Below are 18,647 nucleotides of genomic sequence, written 5' to 3'. Positions count from 1 at the left end.
GTTATCAACTATGAAGCTTTTAAAAAAAATTCTGTTGCCGAAACCGGTTTGGCTCAGTGGATAGAGCGTCGGCCTGCGGACTGAAAGGTCCCAGGTTCAATTCCGGTCAAGGGCATGTACCTGGGTTGCGGGCACATCCCCAGTAGATGTGCAGGAGGCAGCTGATCGATGGTTCCTCTCTCATCGATGTTTCTAACTATCTCTCTCCCTTCCTCTCTGTAAAAAAATCAATAAAATATATTTAAAAAAAAATAATAAATAAATAAAAAAAAATTCTGTGAGAATATTCTCCACATGGCTCTACAGATGTATAGTTATATGCATTCATGATGACAGTTTAAATGTTATGTTTAGAGACTATGAAAGGAAAATAAAAAAAAGGAATTTCAACTGGCCATATTTCTCCTTAAGGCCCTGACCTTTTTACAAAATTATGTTTCTATAGGCCAAGATTCAAATTATTATCCATAATAGCAAATGTCAGTTTTTATACAACTACTATTTCACATGGACTATAAAACAAACTAAACAAATCATAATGTAGACCTTGTAAAGGATGACAAAGAACAACTTTAAAATCTATTCTTGGCAGATTTTATAATATACGGGATAATGTGTTTAAATACCACTACAGTTATTATCTATTCATTAAACTTTAAAAGATAATAATTATGTATGTAGATATTCCATTCTGATAGGAGGAAAATCTATAGACTTGTAAAATATGAAAGCTGAGAAGCTGGGATGATCCAGGCTTCTCGCTGGGGAATGAGGTAAGCAATTCTTTCACTTCCAGGTACTTTCCTCTGAGTCACACCCCACCTTCCCACACCACCAAGAGATGGAATTTTCCAGTCCCGAATTTCATTAATCATATTATGTTTTAAATTATTTTAAAGAAAAACAAAAGCTCTAAAAGTATCGAATAGCAGCATCTAAGTCTTTTTTCCTCTTTCTGTTGCTGTTATACACATCCTGCATCTCATGTCTTATCTGGTGAAGCAGCAAATACGTCAGTAGAATGCCACCTCCCCCAGATAAAGTAATCTCATTTTTTTGATACGCAAAATGATGAAACACTGGTGGAATTCCTATTACAACTCATTGTTATTCACCTTAAGTTATTTTTGTTTAACAAAGTTCTAATAGCCTAAAAGACACAAGTTTTCACTAGGTGATTTCTACATCTATTTTAACATGTGATATTGTGTTATTTAGATGTTGATTTAAGTAGATTATAGGACTGAATTTCTCAGAGATGACACATTGTGGGGGCCCTGTCAAGAGTACACTGGATAGTCAAGGCTACTCTGAGAGTGGGAATCCTAATCAGAGTGTTCAAGGCTAATTTGCTACATGCAGGTACAGGGACACAGCAGTTTCACTGAATGCACTGTGCAAACGTACCCTTCTATAACCCAAAAGACTGATGTCACTATTTAGGCAAGAAGCCTCTTTTGTCTAAGTTAGTATAAAGTATGTTACTGACCAGCCAGTAAGGCTGCTACTGTGTGAGGCTGCCTGGTTGGACTGCTTTTTCTAATGGCTCCTTAGTAGCAATGGCTACATGAGCTGCAATAAAGACTCTCTTATATGCCTGACTTCTCATATCTTCTCCGTTCATTACATGGCATCCATTAAGGTCCAGTTCCTGGCAGAGGACCTGAGGCCCCATGAGAGCCTGTACACCCCATAGTTAGCATAGTCGAGCAGGGTCAAGGAAGAACTTACTCCAACAATTGGCACAGTGAGCAGGGTCCAGGAGAATGCGGAGAGCTCAGGAGTATGTGTGGACACAGGAGCGAGTGCTCCTAATACACATGGATGCAGATAATAGTCTCCCTTCCCAAAGTCTTATCTTTTTAAAGGCCTGGCTCACATGATAAGGTGATAGTCCTGATATATCAGAGGCAGGCACTCATCGAGGTGACTGCTGACTCCTCAGACACATCTCTAACTCCAGATGTACTAGATTCCAAGCAGTTTCCAAAACACACACACCGTTTTCTTTTCTATCTGAACCTCTTACACTACCGTTCATGTATCTTCCCTCACCTTCATGCTGCCCCCACTGGCTGGAAGAGACTTTCCTCACCGGGCCACCAGTGCCCTCCTGTCCTATATAGTTTCCAGGCTCCTTCAGAACCTGACTTAAGCATGAGCCCTTCAGGGAAGCTGCCTTGATATCCTTGCTGAGTTGGGCCCCTTCCTGAGTACTCCCAAGGGCCCAGTCACTTGCTGTCTCCCCCATTGGATAGTGAGTTTCTTGAGGATAAAAGTCATCTAACTTGTCTTTTTATTTAAAACACAGCACCTAGAATTTTGCCTGGCACCTAGGCAAGATAAAAAGCAACAACACATGCGTTGAACAAAAAAGTGGACAAATGAATGAATGATTTCATCCTGGTCTGAAAATGGAATATTGATGTGTAAACATGAATTATATCTAATTCTTACCAAGTTCCTTCTATGTGCCAGGCAGGGTGTAGGGCTTTTTAGAAGCAGTTATTTATATAATTCTTTAAACAACTTTATGAGGTAAATATCTGTATTTACCCCATCCTATTAATGAGACATTGGGAAACAAAGCTAAAATGACTAAGACCACACCATGTAGATAGATTTCAACCTTAGATTTGTTGAGCCCTTTACACTCAGTCTGTACTTGAAATTATATGGCTACTAAGCATAAAAATATGACCAATTGTTGGTGCTGGAAGAATAGCTACAAATCTGCCTTTTACTATACTGATTGTACTAATAGAAAAAAGAAAAGGAAAATCACCTAAATTTTTTTTTACACAAATGTGTCAATTTGGTTCATTTGCTTTAATTTCCCTTTTTCATTTAAAATATATTATCTCCTATGTTTACACATTTTTGTCTTAACACTATATTATATTTATGTTGCTACCTTTATTTTCATTACCATAATAGTTAATGGTGTGACAGTATTCCATGTGAGTTGATATACTTAGCCAACTACCTGCAATTGGACATTTGTTTCTCTCTAACAATATTATGATAGAAATATTTGTGTATATAGGGGACTTTTTATGACTTTGACTTTGCTTTACAGAAAGGGAATTTCAGAATGAAAGCCACAGCAATTATTAAATAGTAAAAGCATCAAAGGGTCCAGACATTCAGCACTAATCCTGTGGTTTCTATAGACCCTGAGTTTAGGAGAAAAGTCTAGTTGTGATGGGTCCTTGGTTGACCCTCATCAACTGGGTAATCTAACTTGTGGGAAAATTCCCCAGATCCAACAACTCAGAGTACAGTCTGAAGAAGAACCCTTAACCCCTACTGCATTAAACAGAATAAAATCTGGTGAAAACAGGCATTCGTTATGACTAGAAATGAAGATCAGGGAAAAATTGTCATCATAAAAGGTTTCTACAGAAGAGAGCGAGTCACCCCAACTTGTCTGCTTTGCTTTGGTGGCCCTGGGAAACTTTATGTTGAAAATCTCAGAAATTAAAAAACAAACACCCAAACACTGACTAGTGTCACTGATGTCTGCTTTCTGACACAGGTGGCTCCAGTGCCATGATAGATCTAGACTTCTTGAAACATGTCAAGAAAGGAGACTGTTGCCCATCTGATGATTTTGTTGTTTATGTTGAGTTCCCAAGCATTTAGCATAGTACTTGGCACATAGTTGTTTCTGACTCAGTGTTTGTTAAATGAAGGCATGAGTAGAGATCATATCCTTTAGAAAAAGGAACAATTTAGGTTTGAAACTTGTATCTCTTAAACCTGGACTAATGCCTTACCTGCTCTGAGCTTCAGTGTCCTTGTGTGTAATGGGGACAATATGGTTACCTCTCCTGGTGATGTACACATTGCTTGGTTGTATAATGATCACTAGAAGGTGATCACATGGGGGCAAATCTAAATATTGTCTATGGCAGAAGAGTCTTGGGTAAGAGAAATTAAATAGGTAAGCAGATGGGAGAGAAGTGTACAGGACACATAACTTTACCCAAAAGTGACAGAGGTACAGGAAAAATAAGAATAAAGTCTGGCAGGAACTCACCAGACATGTAATAAAGAGTAAACGGACAAGCATTTCTAATCCTTGCAAAACTGATTTGTTATTTCTCACATTCTGACATCTTAGTCCCTTCTTTGGGTAATCTTGAGTGTTTTGTATTGGTGCCTTACTTACCCCTATATATAATTATAACTCACATAAATAATAAACAGATTTTCCCTGGCTAGTTTGGCTCAGTGGGATGAAGGGTCCCATGTTCGATTCCAGTCAAGGGCTCATGCCTGGGTTGCGGGCTCAATCCCCAGTGTGGGGCTTGCAGGAGGCAGCCGATCAATGGTTCTCTCTCATCATTGATGTTTCTATCTCTCAGTCCCTCTCCCTTCCTCTCTGAAATCAATAAAAATATATTTTAAAAATAATAATAAACAGATTTTAGAACATAAGGATTTTTAAAGTATTGTCTTTTAGTAGATCCTGCCATGTCAAATTTATTTGGCTTCCAAAGCACTTCCTAGAAACTTCTTTAGAAGATTAAGTTGACATGAAATAGAAGTAGTAGGAATCCTAGAATCCTAATATGCCCCTTGTTTTAGAGGTAGTATACTCCATTTAGGGTGTGTGTGTGTGTGTGTGTGTAATTCAGTAAAATACTGTTACATATTACAAGGCTGGTTAAGGACTTTTTAAAAAGCCACAGTGTCCACAACAACACTCAACACTCCCTCTGCTGCTCTGCTCAAAGCCCCGCCTATTCTCCTGTTGTTTCATATTCAAGGATACTGACACCGGTAAGCCTCCTATCAGCTTCCACTGACAACGTAGAACATTTTTTTTCTGGTTTTCCAAGCTCTCTTCCATCATTTCAACAGCATCTCCAGTCTTATGAAGTCTAAACATTGATTAGGAGAAAACTCTCAACTTCTATGTAGACCTCAGTGCTCTTTATCATCAGCTCAGGATACCAACTTCTTTGTTTCTTCTAAGAAGGAATGTGCTTTTGGGGTGAGGCCACAACATTAGTAACAAAGAAACAGAATTTCTGGAGTATGAGGCCCAGAAATCAGGATTTTAAAAAGATTCCCAGGTGATTCTAATGTTCAGCCAAGGTTGAAAACCACTGCTCTAACCCAAGAATGCCTTCCACATACCTCAGTGCATCTGATGAATTATTGAATGATTCTTTGACTCCTTGTCCATTCCATTAGTGATTAACTCTAGAACAGTGGTTCTCAACCTTCTGGCCCTTTAAATACAGTTCCTCATGTTGTGGTGACCCCCAACCATAAAATTATTTTCGTTGCTACTTCATAACTGTAATGTTGCTACTGTTATGAATCGTCATGTAAATATCTGATATGCAGGGTGGTCTTAGGCAACCCCTGTGAAAGGGTCGTTCAACTGCCAAAGGTGTCGCGACCCACAGGTTGAGAACCACTGCTCTAGACGGTATATAGGGGCCTCTACCTCTGGCTGCATAGTATCCAGAACTACTAAGTATAAAATTTGGGAGTTGTCCACACTAGAAAGGTAGGAAGTAGGTAGGGATAGGAGTAGTGGTAGTGGGTGTTCAGTAGACTCCTGGAGATATAGGTAAGCATTATTCCAGATAAGAAGTTCAAAGGCAAAGGGCTAAATCTTCCAGAAGGTTTATTCCCCAGAAAGCAACAAGAAAGATAGGTCTGGGTTAATTAAACATCTCTGCAGCTCTTTAGGCTCTTGACAAAAGATCCTTTCACCTCAACCCTCCTGCCCCAACCATGACTTCCACCTCATCCTCATGCAGCGTTCTCCACTCACCCTGTTTGCCCTCTGCTCACCTTCCCTAGCCTGATACTATTTACCAGAAAAATCTCTCTAGACACATAGGCATCCAACTCTTTCTCTGTAGAGTGGTGTTCATAATATTTTGAGCAAGCTAAAGACATATTTGCAGCTGTGGATCAAAGCAATCATTCTAAGATGTTTAAAAATTTAAAATACTTATGAAGAATTTATTTACTTTCTAGTTTTCTGAGTAAGAATAAACTGCTGCAAACTAGTTTATGCTATCACATATGTTTGCTGCCTAAGAAACCACCCTGAATGCAGTGGCTTGAAACATTGCACAGTGATTATTTGTCATGCTTCTACTGCTCTTCGTGTCTGGGCCTGCTCGCCTGGGGCTAGACAATCCAGGATGCCCTCATTCACATGCCAGGTTCTCAGCATGGGCAGCTAGAATGCACAGGGCTTTTCTCCACTTTGTTTCTAATCCCAGGAGGCCAGCCTGGCCTCACTCAAGAGGTGGTCAAAGGGTTCTCAGCAGCAAGAGAGAATGGCCCATCATGCAAGTCCTGTTGTCCAAAGCAGTCACATGCAACCCAAATTTAAAGGGTGGAGAAATGATTCCTCTTCCAGATGGGAGGAGTGGCTCAGTTACACTACAAAGGGGGGAACAAACTGGAAGAATTTGTGACCACTTATACTGTCGCCTGCTGCAGTTATTATCATTATTGCATAGAAAAGGAGCGTCTTACCAAAAAAGTTAAAATAAAAGATCCTCAAATGTGAAGTATTTAGCTTTATATATAAAAAAATCGTCACCTCATTTTTCCTTTAAAAATTCTTATTAATACCATGGAGTGGTGGAAACTTTTTTCCTGTCAGTACTATTCTTCTAGAGAAGTGTTTGGAACTGTGATGTTAGGAAATGAATCTGGCAGCACTGCCTGGGATTAGAGAAAAGGGCAGGGAGATTCCAAGCAGGGAAGCCAGATAGGAATGCAGATAAGAGGTAATGAGAGAGCAAGAAGGAGGTGAGTGGCCACTGAAGTGATCAGGAGCCAGGGAAATGTGACAAATAGCTTAAAGTAAGATTTAGATCCAGGATAGGATGAGGTGTGTGTGTGTGTGTATGTGTGTGTGTGTGTGTGTATACACCAAAGGATGAATCCTAATTCTGGGACTTCCACTTTGGGATAATTGAAAAATTTGATTATCATCCATATCAGTTTTCTATTATTCTGTGGCAAATTAAAACTATAGCAATTTAAAACGACACCCACTTTTTAGCTTAATTTCCTTGGGTGAGGAGTCAGGCATGGGTCAAAGTCTGGTCTCTGTTCAAGTCTTTTAGGTCAAATCAAGGTTTTGGCTGAGCTGGGCTCTTACCTGGAGGCTCTAGGGACAAGTCCATGCCCAGGCTTATTCAGGTTGTTGGCTGAATATAGGCCCTTGCAGTTGTAGGACTGGAGTCCTTTTTCCTTGTTAGCCAACCACTGGGGCCATCCTAGTTCCTTGAGGCTGCTACATTCCTTCTTATACCTTCACACCAGCAGTGGCACATGGAGACCCCCTTGTGATTCAGATCTTCTGCTTCCTCCTTCTGCCATTCACCTGAAATCTATCTGCTTAAAGGGCTCATGTGATCAAATCAGTTCCAGGTGGATAATCTCCCTGTGATAAGGTCATTTATGCCATAGACCACCAATTTTTCAATTGGTGTGCTACAGCACACTGGTGTGCTGCAAGAATTTTTAAATTATGCAATACCTGACTATTTAGTCAGGAGTACTGACCTCTTTTCCCTTAGATTGTCAAAAAAACAAAAATAAAAATGACAACAGCCGACACAATAGACATCTTGTATGAATGAGTCAAAATTATACTTATTTTTTTTGTTATATTGGAAAAAATATAATGTATGTTTTTGGTGCATAGAAGAATTTTAGTAATTAGTTTATGTGTGTGCCATGAGATGAAAAAGGTTGAAAAGCACTGCCATGAACTCTAACCTTACATAACACAATGCTGTAACTGATATGTCATGAAATCTATAGATTCTTGGGACTAGAGAGGGACAGGTTTTGGGGGGTTGTGTGGGGGTGGGAGGAATTGCAGAAATTCTGCCAACACATTACCTCTTGGAAAGAGAAAGTGATATAGTTGAGACTTTTCCATGAAAATATAATTTGATTATAAAATCATCACCTCACAGAATTATTGTTAGACACGTGTGATACAAAGAATAAAAAATACATCATAAATATAAGGACTTGGAATGAGCAAAAATTTATTTATATGGACTTGGGAATCCATCCCCACTATTTACCTTAGGCAGGCCAGTGGCAGCCAACAAACCTCTTCTCTTGGTGTTTTATTACTTCTGCCACTAGGGGTCACTCACACAACCGGGGGAAATAAACTCCCTGTGGCTTGGAGCTTTGGGGACTAAGATCTCTGCAGCCCCCTACTGTGGCTTCCAGAATGTGTCCCTAGGGGAGTCAGAAGCCTGGAGCCATATCCAAGATTCCAGTTCTTCCAGTAATGTGAGCCACATGTTTGCTTTGGGCAGGGGCTTATCCTTGGGTGCATTTGGGTGGAGGTTGGGAGGTGAGGAGAAAGGCCTGGACGTTTTTCTCATGCTTTGCACTTTCTTCCCCAGGAGCCCATGTCTTGGTTCCTTTTGGGGGATATGCTGTGCTTTTTGCCCCTCAGGCATTAGAAGTGTGGTTTGACACCATTGAGATTGGAGCAGATGATCTGCTCTGAGCACCTGGTCTGTGTTCACGGCTATTACTCACTGGGTCAGACAGTGAAATTTAGATACACCTCAGAGCCCAGGTTTCCAGAGCAGGAACCTGGCACGAGAGGGTAGTACCACTAGAGGAAGTTCGAGTCCAGGCTTACTACAGGTGGCCAATAAAATATGACTGATTTGCAAAGATAACCCTCGTTATGAGGCCAGATCTCCTGCAGGATGTAGGATATAGAAAGAGATGGCATCTCCAAATTTAGGTTTGTCATCTGTGGCTGTGAGTGAACTGCAATGTGGGGCAATGCATGTTTACATAGGCTTTTTCAGTACTAGACCCTAATTATCGAACTTCTCTAGAAGTAGCTTTATAAAACCAATGCCACTGAGGGAAACAATAGACTTCATACTTAAAAACTGCATTTTATATTTATACTAGTGGCCCAGTGCATAGATTCATGCACATTGAAAGGAAATTTATTAGAAGAAAAATTCTCATATTGCTGTTTGCCCTTTCTCTATAATAAAAGTGTCATAGATGAAAGAAAATTAGTAAATGTATATGAAAATAATATATAAATTGATTAATAAATAAACAATAACAACATGATATAACAACAAAGAAATGATATAAAAACAAAGACTTGATATAAAAACAACATTGATAAAAACAATGACTAATAAATTGATTAAACTTATTCTAATATCTACCTGTATACCACATTAAGAGTAAAAACACTTTCAGAGTCCTTGACTAATTCCCCTTGTGATGAAGTATTTACAACTTTAACTTTAATGTCACACAGTCTTCGAACTCGAGAGAAAGCAACATATAACTGATCATGTCTGAAAACGGGTTCAGGTAGGAATATTCCTGCTCTGTCTAGAGTTTTCCTTGTGATTTATTAAGAGTCATCGCAAATGCTGGCATCACAGGAAACTGTCTAAACATTAATTTAAATGGGAGGCCAATGTCAGATGGGGAAAAATCAACACTTGGAATCAGAACAACCTCTCCTTCTGCAGATCCTGTTAATACTTCAGCTTCGATATTAGGTCACAATCTTTTGATAATAAACTAGTACCATTAAAAAGACCCTAATTACTATTAAGATTTCTCAGTAACATGATGATTGCACCTACTTTCAATTTTAATTTATGACACGGCATTCCTGAAGGAATAATACTATTAAGAAATTTGATGGGAAAATTTTCCTTTCGAGATCATCCATCAAATCGATGGAATTGTCACTCAAATAGGTGTGAAAATCTCCATCAAGTATATCCAAAATTTCTTCATTTAATTTATGAATGTGCTCATTTGTAGGACAAAAAAATCGCACATTTAGATATATTTTTAATATTATCTATAGATATACTATTTTCAAAGGTAGCTTCAATAATAGATCCATTACAAATCATTTCATGGGGGATCTCAATAATATCCATTCCGAGGGCTTTATATGTATCGCGCATTGTGAGTCAATATTTATTTTTAAATTGCCAGTGTGCATCATATGTACTAGCCGGTCAGTCAATCGGACAGTCAGATGGAGAGATGGTCGGTCACTTAGCCTTTTATATATATACTAGAGGCCCGGTGCACAAAAATTTGTGCACTCGGGGGGAAGGGGGAGTCCCTCAGCCTGGCCTGTGCCCTCTCGCAGTCTGGGACCCCTCGGGAGATAAGGCCCTGCTGGCTTAGGCCTGCTCCCGGGTGGCAGAGGGCAGGCCCAATCCCTAGGTGCAGCCCCTGGTCGGGCTCAGAGCAGGGCCGATTGGGGAGTTGGGGCGCCGCCCCGTCATGCACAGAGCAGGGCGGTTTGGGAGGTTGCGATGCCACCCTCAGTCACGCTCAGGGTAGGGCCGATTGGGGGATTGGGGCACTGCCCCCTGTCACACTCAAGGCAGGGTCGATGGGGAGGTTGCGGTGCCACCCCAGTCACGCACAGAGCAGGGCCAATCCGGGGGTTGGGGCGCTGCCCCCTTTCACGCACAGAGCAGGGCCAATCCGGGGGTTGGGGCGCTGCCCCCTGTCACGCACAGAGCAGGGCCCATCAGGGGGGTTGGGGCTCCTTACCCTGTCACACACAGAGCAGGGTTGATCAGGGGGTTGGGGAGCTCCCCCCTGTCACGCACAGACCAGGGCCCATCAGGGGGTTGGGGAGCTCCCCCCTGTCACTCACAGAGTAGGGCTGATAGGGGAGTTGGGGCACCTCCCCCTGTCACACACAGAGCAGGGCGGATCAGGGGGTTGGGCCACCACCCTCTATCACCCACAGAGCAGGGCCGATCAGGGGGTTGGGGTGCCGCCACTCTCACACTCAGGGCAGGGCTGATGGGGAGGTTATGGCTCTACCCTGTCACACACAGAGCAGGGCCCGTGACAGGGGTGGGGTTTGGGGTGCCGCACTCTGTCACACACAGAGCCGCAGGGCGATCAGGGGGTTGGGGAGCTCCCCCGTATCAGGCACAGAGCAGGGCTGATCAGGGGGTTGGGGTGCCTTCCCCTGTCACTAACAGAGCAGGGTGGATAGGGAGGTTGTGGCCCCACCCCCTGTCACACACAGAGCTGCAGGGCGATCAGGGGGTTTGGGCGCTGCCCCCTGTCACACTGATCCCGGTGCTGGGAGGCCTCGCGGCTCTGCTGATCCTGGTGCTGGGAGGCATATTACCCTTTTACTATATAGGATAGAGGCCTGGTGCATGAGTGGGGCTGGTTGGTTTGCCCTGAAGGGTGTCCTGGATCAGGGTGGGGTTCCCCACTGGGGTGGCTGGCCAGCCTGGGTGAGGGGATGATGGCTGTTTGCAGCTGGTCACACACCCCTCAGGGTGGGGGTCCCCACTGGGGTGCCTGGCCACTCTGGGTGAGGGGCTGAGGGCTGTTTTCAGGCCGACTGAAGCTCTCAACTGGTCCTTTTTTTCTTCTTTTTTTTTATTCTGGGCCAGCTTTAGCTCTGGCTCCAGCTCTGAGGCTTCTGCTGCTGAAAGAAGGTATCTGGTTTGTTTCGGTTCTATAATCTAAACAATGTAACTCCAGCTCTGAAATCCCGGGCTCACTGAAAGCAGGGTTCTGGGGTTTTGTTTAGCTTCTATATTTGTTACTATGTTTCTTAAACTGCAGGCTCAGAGGCCGGCAAGGCAGGCGGGGAACGTTGGTTTCCTCTGTCACTGAAGCAAGCAAGCCTCATGTTAGTTTCAAGCTGCCTGGCTGCCGGCCGCCATCTTGGCTGGCAGTTAATTTGCATATCTCGCTGATTAGCCAATGGGAAGGGTAGCGGTCGTACGCTAATTACCATGTTTCTCTTTTATTAGATAGGACTAGAGGCCCGGCACACAACATTTGTGCACTGGGAGGAGTGGGGGAAGGGGGTCCCTCAGTCCGGTCTGCGCATTCTCGCAGACCAGGACCCCTCAGGGGATGTCCACCTGGGGATCGGGCCTAAGCCGGCAGTCAGACATCCCTCTCGCAGTCCAGGGCTCTCACAGTCCAGGACCCCTCGATTCTTACTGCCCGCCTGTCGCAGAGGCGGGAGAGGCTCCCGCCACTGCTGCTATGGTCACCAGCCAAGAGCCTGGCTTCTGGCTAAGCGGTTATGCCGTTGTGGGAGCACACTGATCACCAGGGAGCAGTTCCTGTGTTGAGCGTCTGACCCCTGGTGGTCAGTGCACATCATAGCAACCGGTCATTCCACTATTTGGTCTATTTGCATATTAGCCTTTTATTATATAGGATAGATTCACATCAGCTCTGTACTGATACTTAAACAACCTAATGATATATGAATACCAGGTGTACAGGTTAATAATGTGGATTCTGTAATCAAAGAAAACATGATAATTTCAAGAAAAACATCAAAAGTGCTTTATTCAAAATAATGTCCATTGTTAGCTACACATTTCCCCCATCTTTCAGGTAATTTGTGGATACCATCCCAACAGAATTTTTCTTGTTTTGAGGCAAACCGTTTAGAGACCCAATTTTCCACTTCTTCATATGTTTTAAAGTGTTTCTCAGAAACATTTAAAAGTGTGTGCCATCGATCGGAACAAGTGGTAATCTGAAAGAACAAGGTCTGGTGACAGTGGGTGGGTTAATACTTCCCAGGTAAGATCTTTTAACGTGTGTTTAACTGGTTTGGAAGTGTGTGATGGTGCATCATTATGAAATAAAATTACTTTGCTGTGTCTTCTGGCACATTCTGGTCGTTTCATGATCAAAACATGTTTCAAATTGATTCTTTGTTGTTGGTAGCAATCAGTATTAATGGTTTCACCTGGTTTTAGAAGCTCATAATACACCACACCTTCCTGATCCCACCAAATGCAGAGCATTGTCTTCTTTCTGAAGCAATTTGGCCTTGCAGTCAATGTTGATGGTTGACCTGGATCAACCCATGGTTTTGTGCATTTGGGATTCTCAAAATAAATCCACTTTTCATCACCAGTCACAATTCGATGCAAAAAGACTTTTTTGTGTGCTTTTGAAGCAACATTTTACTGATGACTTTTCAGTTTTCCATTTGTCTTTCATTCAGTTGATGTAGCACCCATTTTTCTTCCTTTAAAATCTTTCCCATTGCTTATAAATGATCAGAAATTGTTTGCGTCTGCAAGTTGTTTCTGAGTTTGACATGCATCTTCATCCAATAATGCTTGTAATTGTTGTTCTTCAAACTTTTTCAGTTGACCTGGACGTTCTTTGTCTTTCACATCAAAATCATCACTTTTAAAGCGTTTAAACCAGCGTTCACAAGTCTCTTGAGATGGTGCATGTTCACCATAAGCTTCCCAAAGTATACGACAACTTTCAGCAGCACTTTTCTTCAAAATAAAGTAATGAATTATAACTTCCTACAAATGCTCTTTTTTTTTGCAAGAAATTCGACATTTTTAAGCATAAAAATATCTATGATGTTAACACCTTCAGCAAATTTGACATATGAAGTTTTGAAGCTTGATGTCAATACAACAAAATAGCATACATATCAAATTGCATATATATCTACATATGTATAACTCCATCTATTGAAAAAAATCCGCATTATTAACTGGTGTACCTGGTATTTCAGTATTACAAAATAGAAAAAAAATGTAAAAGGTAAATTGTAACAGAAGTGATTTTTCTTATATATTACTAGAGGCCCAGTGCACGACATTCATGCATTGGGGGGAGGGGGGTTCCTCAGCCCAGCCTGTGCCCTCTCGCAGTCTGGGACCCCTCAGGGGATTTCCAACTGCGGCAGTCGGACATCCTTAGTGCTGCCATGGAGGCGGGAGAGGCTCCCTCCACTGCCGCTGCACTTATAGTGGTTAGTCAGGCTTCTGTCTGAGTGGTGCTCCCCCAGTGGAGCGCACTGACCACCAGGGGGCAGCTCCTGCATTAAGCATCTGTCCCCTGGTGGTCAGTGTACGTCATAGCAACCGGTCATTCCACTGTTCAGTGTATTTGCATATTAGCCTTTTATTAAATAGGATGAGAAAGTTAATCTTGAGAATTATTCCCGCAAGCAACCTTTTATGACCTTCTGCAACCTTTTATTTTTTCTCAATATGAAGGAAGAACAGAAAAACACAATAGTTTTTGTTTAAAAAAAAATTTACCCAGGCAAATAATCAAGGGCTAAATTAAATAGTGAAGGGCTCAGAAGATGTAAAGATGGTGCAGGTTTGCCCCTGTGGTGTAATGGGAGGCTGGAGTCTGAGAGCACCCACAGGCCCATGCTCTTCCCCTGCTGCCTTGGTCAGCACATGATTCTTAGGTGAGGACCTATTTCTCTTTGCTGGTGTATGAAACATCAATCCATGAAGTAGTGTAAACCCTTTTTAAAACATTTGGGTGGAGGTTGGGAGGTGAGGAGATGACTCTGTTTCCTGTTTCCATTCCGCAGCGACAGTCCTGAGTTTGTTTATTGTATATTTGATGAAGAGAGAACATGCCAGCACTTACAATAAGTATAGGGATGTATGTATGGCCTTTTTTATTTTTCACTGTGGATTAATATAATCCACACTTGGTACCTCACTTTATAGAAAACTGAGGCACAGGATGGAGGGGTCGGGGTAGGGGGAGTGAGTAGTAGCCTTCCCAGTCATATGGCTAGGAGGTGACAAAGCAGGATTCATACCTGGGCCATGGACCCTGTACTCAGGGGCATCTTGTCACTGTGCCTCCCTCAGGGAGTGTATGCTCACTTATGTCTAAGCTTGGAGTCTGCCATGTCCACATGGACAGCGTGAAGGGAGCATGTCACCAGCTAACTGTCCTAAAGGTAAATCACTGGTCCTTCAAACATCTGGAATGGACTGTCCTCTTGATGTTATACCACCCATTTTAAAGGAGGAAGTGATTTTTCAGAGCCTCTGTTTCCCAATTTCTAAAATGGGTTATTTTTTCTGTGCTTAAGACATCTAAGGGATATAAATCTTCAAGGTAAGATAGTCATGTGGTCATTAAATTAGAATGCATGATCTCATACCAACTGCTATTGTTATGTAATTATCTCTTAGAATTTTACAATGCATTACCCCATACCAGGAGTTGCAATTATCTTATACAATTCAGCTTTCATAAGTGGATGAGGCCTAAATTATATTTTTCCTTGAAATTACCATGCCATTTTCTGATAATTACTTCTAGATTCTTTCTAAACTATCTAGATTGTATTTTGCTTCCTGAATATTTTCTGACTTTGTGTTTCCTCTGGAGAGGGGAAAGTACATCACTGGAAACCTATCTGGCATGCTTTCTTGCTTGTCTCTAGGGTAGCTTTTAACTGAGAATCTTTACTCCCAAGGGTGTGCTGACATCCTCATCCAGCCTTGCATATGACTATACTAAAGGCCCAGTGCACGACATTCATGCACTGGCGGGGGGAGGGAGGGGTTCCTCAGCCCAGCCTGCACCCTCTCGCAGTCTGGGACCACTCGGGGGAGGTCCTTGGCGCTGCCACGGAGGCGGGAGAGGCTCCTACCACCACTGCTGCTCTCGCCAGCCATGAGTCCAGCTTCTGGCTGAGTGGCCCTCCCCTTGTGGGAGCACATTGACCACCAGGGTGCAGCTCCTACGTTGAGCATCTGCCCCCTGGTGGTCAGTGCACTGGTCATTCCGCTGTTTGGTCAATTTGCATATTAGGGTTTTATTATATAGGATTTTGAGTTAATTCTTAATCATGTAGAATGAAATCTTTTAAGAGCAGAGGCCAGGGGAAAATATACTTACTGGCCTTGATGATTAACTATTTGTACATGACAAATGCTCCCCCTGGAGGTCACTTTTTCTCCCAGAATATTCTAGAATGTGAGTTATATGGTGAAATTGGAAGAGCACCTTGAGAACACAAAATCAAATATAGTCACCTAAACATTAATGAGTGTCAACAGCTGTGTCATGTCAGGGCCCAGACGAGTGGCATCATTGCACAAGTTATCTTTGCTTAGTTACGCCCTCTGGCAGCAGCAGGAGGACTCAAGTCACTTCAGAAAGGGGCAGCAGCCCATGATGATCTTGAGCTTAGAAGCAGTCTCAAATCCATGCAGCAAAAAGATAAAAAATGACAAACAGTTAGGATTGATCACCTTTCTTAAACTCAATCGACCTTTTTATTTTAAAAAAGAAAAATCAAATTATTTTAATGTCTCAAAAAAGAGACATTATCTTCTATTCCAAAATAGTCAGGGTTAGATTTGTATATAAAATGATATATTAACCATTTTTGTGTATAGCATTTTCCTTTTCTTCCCAGTAAAATAATTTTTAAAAATTCCTTATTGTTGAAAGTATTGCACATGTCCCCTTTGTTCCCTGTTGATCTCTCCCAGCCTACCCCCACGCACCAGCACAGGCCTTCACCCCCTCCCCATTGTCTGTGTCCATTGGTTATGCTTATATACATACAAGTTCTTTGGTTGATCACACTTACCCGCCACCCCCAGCCCTGCCTTCTCTCTGAGGTTTGAAGGTCTGTTCGATGCTTCTATGTCTCTAGAATCTATTTTTGTTCATCAGTTTACTAGTATGTTGTTCATTATATTCCACAAATGAGTGAGATCATGTGATACTTATCTTTCTATGACTGACTTATTTGACATAACATAATAACTCTCCAGGTCCATCGATGCTGTTGCAAATGGTAAGAGTTCTTTCTTTTTTATAGCTGCATAGTATTCCATGGTTTAAATGTACCATAACTGTTTTATTCCTTCATCTGCTGATGGGCACTTAGGCTGTTTCCAAAACTTAGCTATTGTAAATTGTGCTGCTATGAACATAGGGGTGCATGTATTCTTTCTGATTGATGTTTCTGATTTCTTGGGATATAGTCCTAGGAGTAGAATTACTGGGTCAAATGGGAGTTCCATTTTTTAAATTTTTGAGGAAACTCCATACTGTTTTCCACAGCGGCTTCACCAGTCTGCTTTTCTACCAGCAGTGTACAAGGGTTCCCTTTTCTCCACAGCCTCACCAGCACTTGTCATTTATTTATGATAGCAATTCTGACAGGTGTGTGGTGGTATCTCAATGTTATTTTGATTTGCATCTCTCAGGTGATTAATGACTTTGAGTATTTTTCATACACTTCTTGGCCTTCTATATGTCCACTTTCGAGAAGTGTCTGTTTAGGTCCTTTGCCCATTTTTTTAATTGGATTGTTATCTTCCTTTTCTTAAGTTGTATGAGTTCCCTATACATTTTGGAGATTAAACACTTATCAGATGTAACATTGGCAAATATGTTCTCCCATGCAGTGGGATCTCTTGTTATTTTGCTGATGGTTTCTTTTGCTGTACAGAAGCTTTTTTATTTTGATGTAGTCCCATTTGTTTATTTTCTTCTTAGTTTCCATTGTCCTAGTAGTTGTATCAGTAAACATATTGCTACAAGGTATGTCTGATATTTTGCTGCCTATGGATTCTTCTAAGATTTTTATGGTTTCCCATCTTACATTTAAGTCCTTTATCCATTTTGAGTTTATTTTTGTGTATGGTGTAAGTTAATGGTCTAGTTTCATTTTCTTTTTTGCATGCATCTGTCCAATTTTTCCAGCACCATTGATTGAAGAGACTGTCTTGACTCCACTGTATGCTCTTGCCTCCTTTGTCAAACATTACTTGAGCATGATGGCTTGGGTTGATTTTTGGGGTCTCTGTTCTGTTCCATTGGTCTATATGTCTGTTCTTGTGCCAGTACCAGGCTGTTTTGAGAACAGTGGCTTTGTAATATAGCTTGATATCTGATATTGTGATCCCTCCAACTTTGTTCTTCTTTCTCAGGATTGCTTTGGCTATTCAGAATCTGTTTTTATGCCTTTTTTTTTTTTCTGAGAGTTTATTCTAGGTCTGTGAAATATGCTGTTGGTATTTTAATAGAAATTGCATTGAATCTATAGGTATCTGTGAGTAGTATGGACATTTTAATGATGTTGATTCTACCAATCCATGAACACGGTATATTCTCCCATTTGTTTATGTCTTCCTCTATCTCCTTTTTTCAACGCCCTATAGTTTTCTGAGTACAGGTCTTTTACCTCCTTAGTTAAGTTTATTCCTAGGTATTTTAATTTTTTGTTGCAATAGTTAATAGGATTATCTTTTAGTTTCTCTTTCTGTGAGTTCATTATTGTTGTATAAAAATGCCATAGGTTTCTGGGTGATAATTTTGAATCCTGCTATATTGCAAAATTCATTTATTAAATCTAGTAGTTTTGGTCGGGAGTTTTTAGGGTTTTCTATGTACAATATCATGTCATCTGTGAATAATGACAGTTTTACTTCTTTTTCAATTTGGATATTTTTTATTTCTTCTTCTTGTCAGTTCAATATGGCTAGCACTTTCAGTACTATGTCAAACAGGAGTTGTAAAGTGGGCATCCCTGTCTTGTTACTGTACTTAGGGGAAATGGTTTTAGTTTTTGTCCATTGAATATGATTTGTCATATAAGGCTTTTATTATATTGAAGTATGACCCCTATATTCCCAAATCTGCTCAGAGTTTTTATTAAGAAAGGGTGTTGGATTTTGTCAAATGCTTTTTCTGCATCCATTGATATAATTCTGTGGTTTTTGTCTCTCAATTTGTTTATGTAATATATCATGATTTGTGGATATTGTATCAGTCTTGTATCCCTGGAATAA

The 18,647-nt window shown here is 41.4% G+C and overlaps 1 protein-coding gene across 20 annotated transcripts in view; it reads left to right on the top strand.

Moving 5' to 3' along the window:
• Positions 1-18,647, top strand: part of FRY (FRY microtubule binding protein) — a 611,006-nt gene that overhangs the window by 154,595 nt on the left and 437,764 nt on the right. The gene's annotated exons all lie outside the window — the stretch shown is intronic.

The sequence above is a fragment of the Myotis myotis genome, unplaced genomic scaffold (assembly GCF_014108235.1).
Source record: "Myotis myotis isolate mMyoMyo1 unplaced genomic scaffold, mMyoMyo1.p scaffold_m19_p_3, whole genome shotgun sequence".
NCBI lineage: Eukaryota > Metazoa > Chordata > Mammalia > Chiroptera > Vespertilionidae > Myotis > Myotis myotis.
This window is presented reverse-complemented; position numbering and strand designations above follow the sequence as displayed.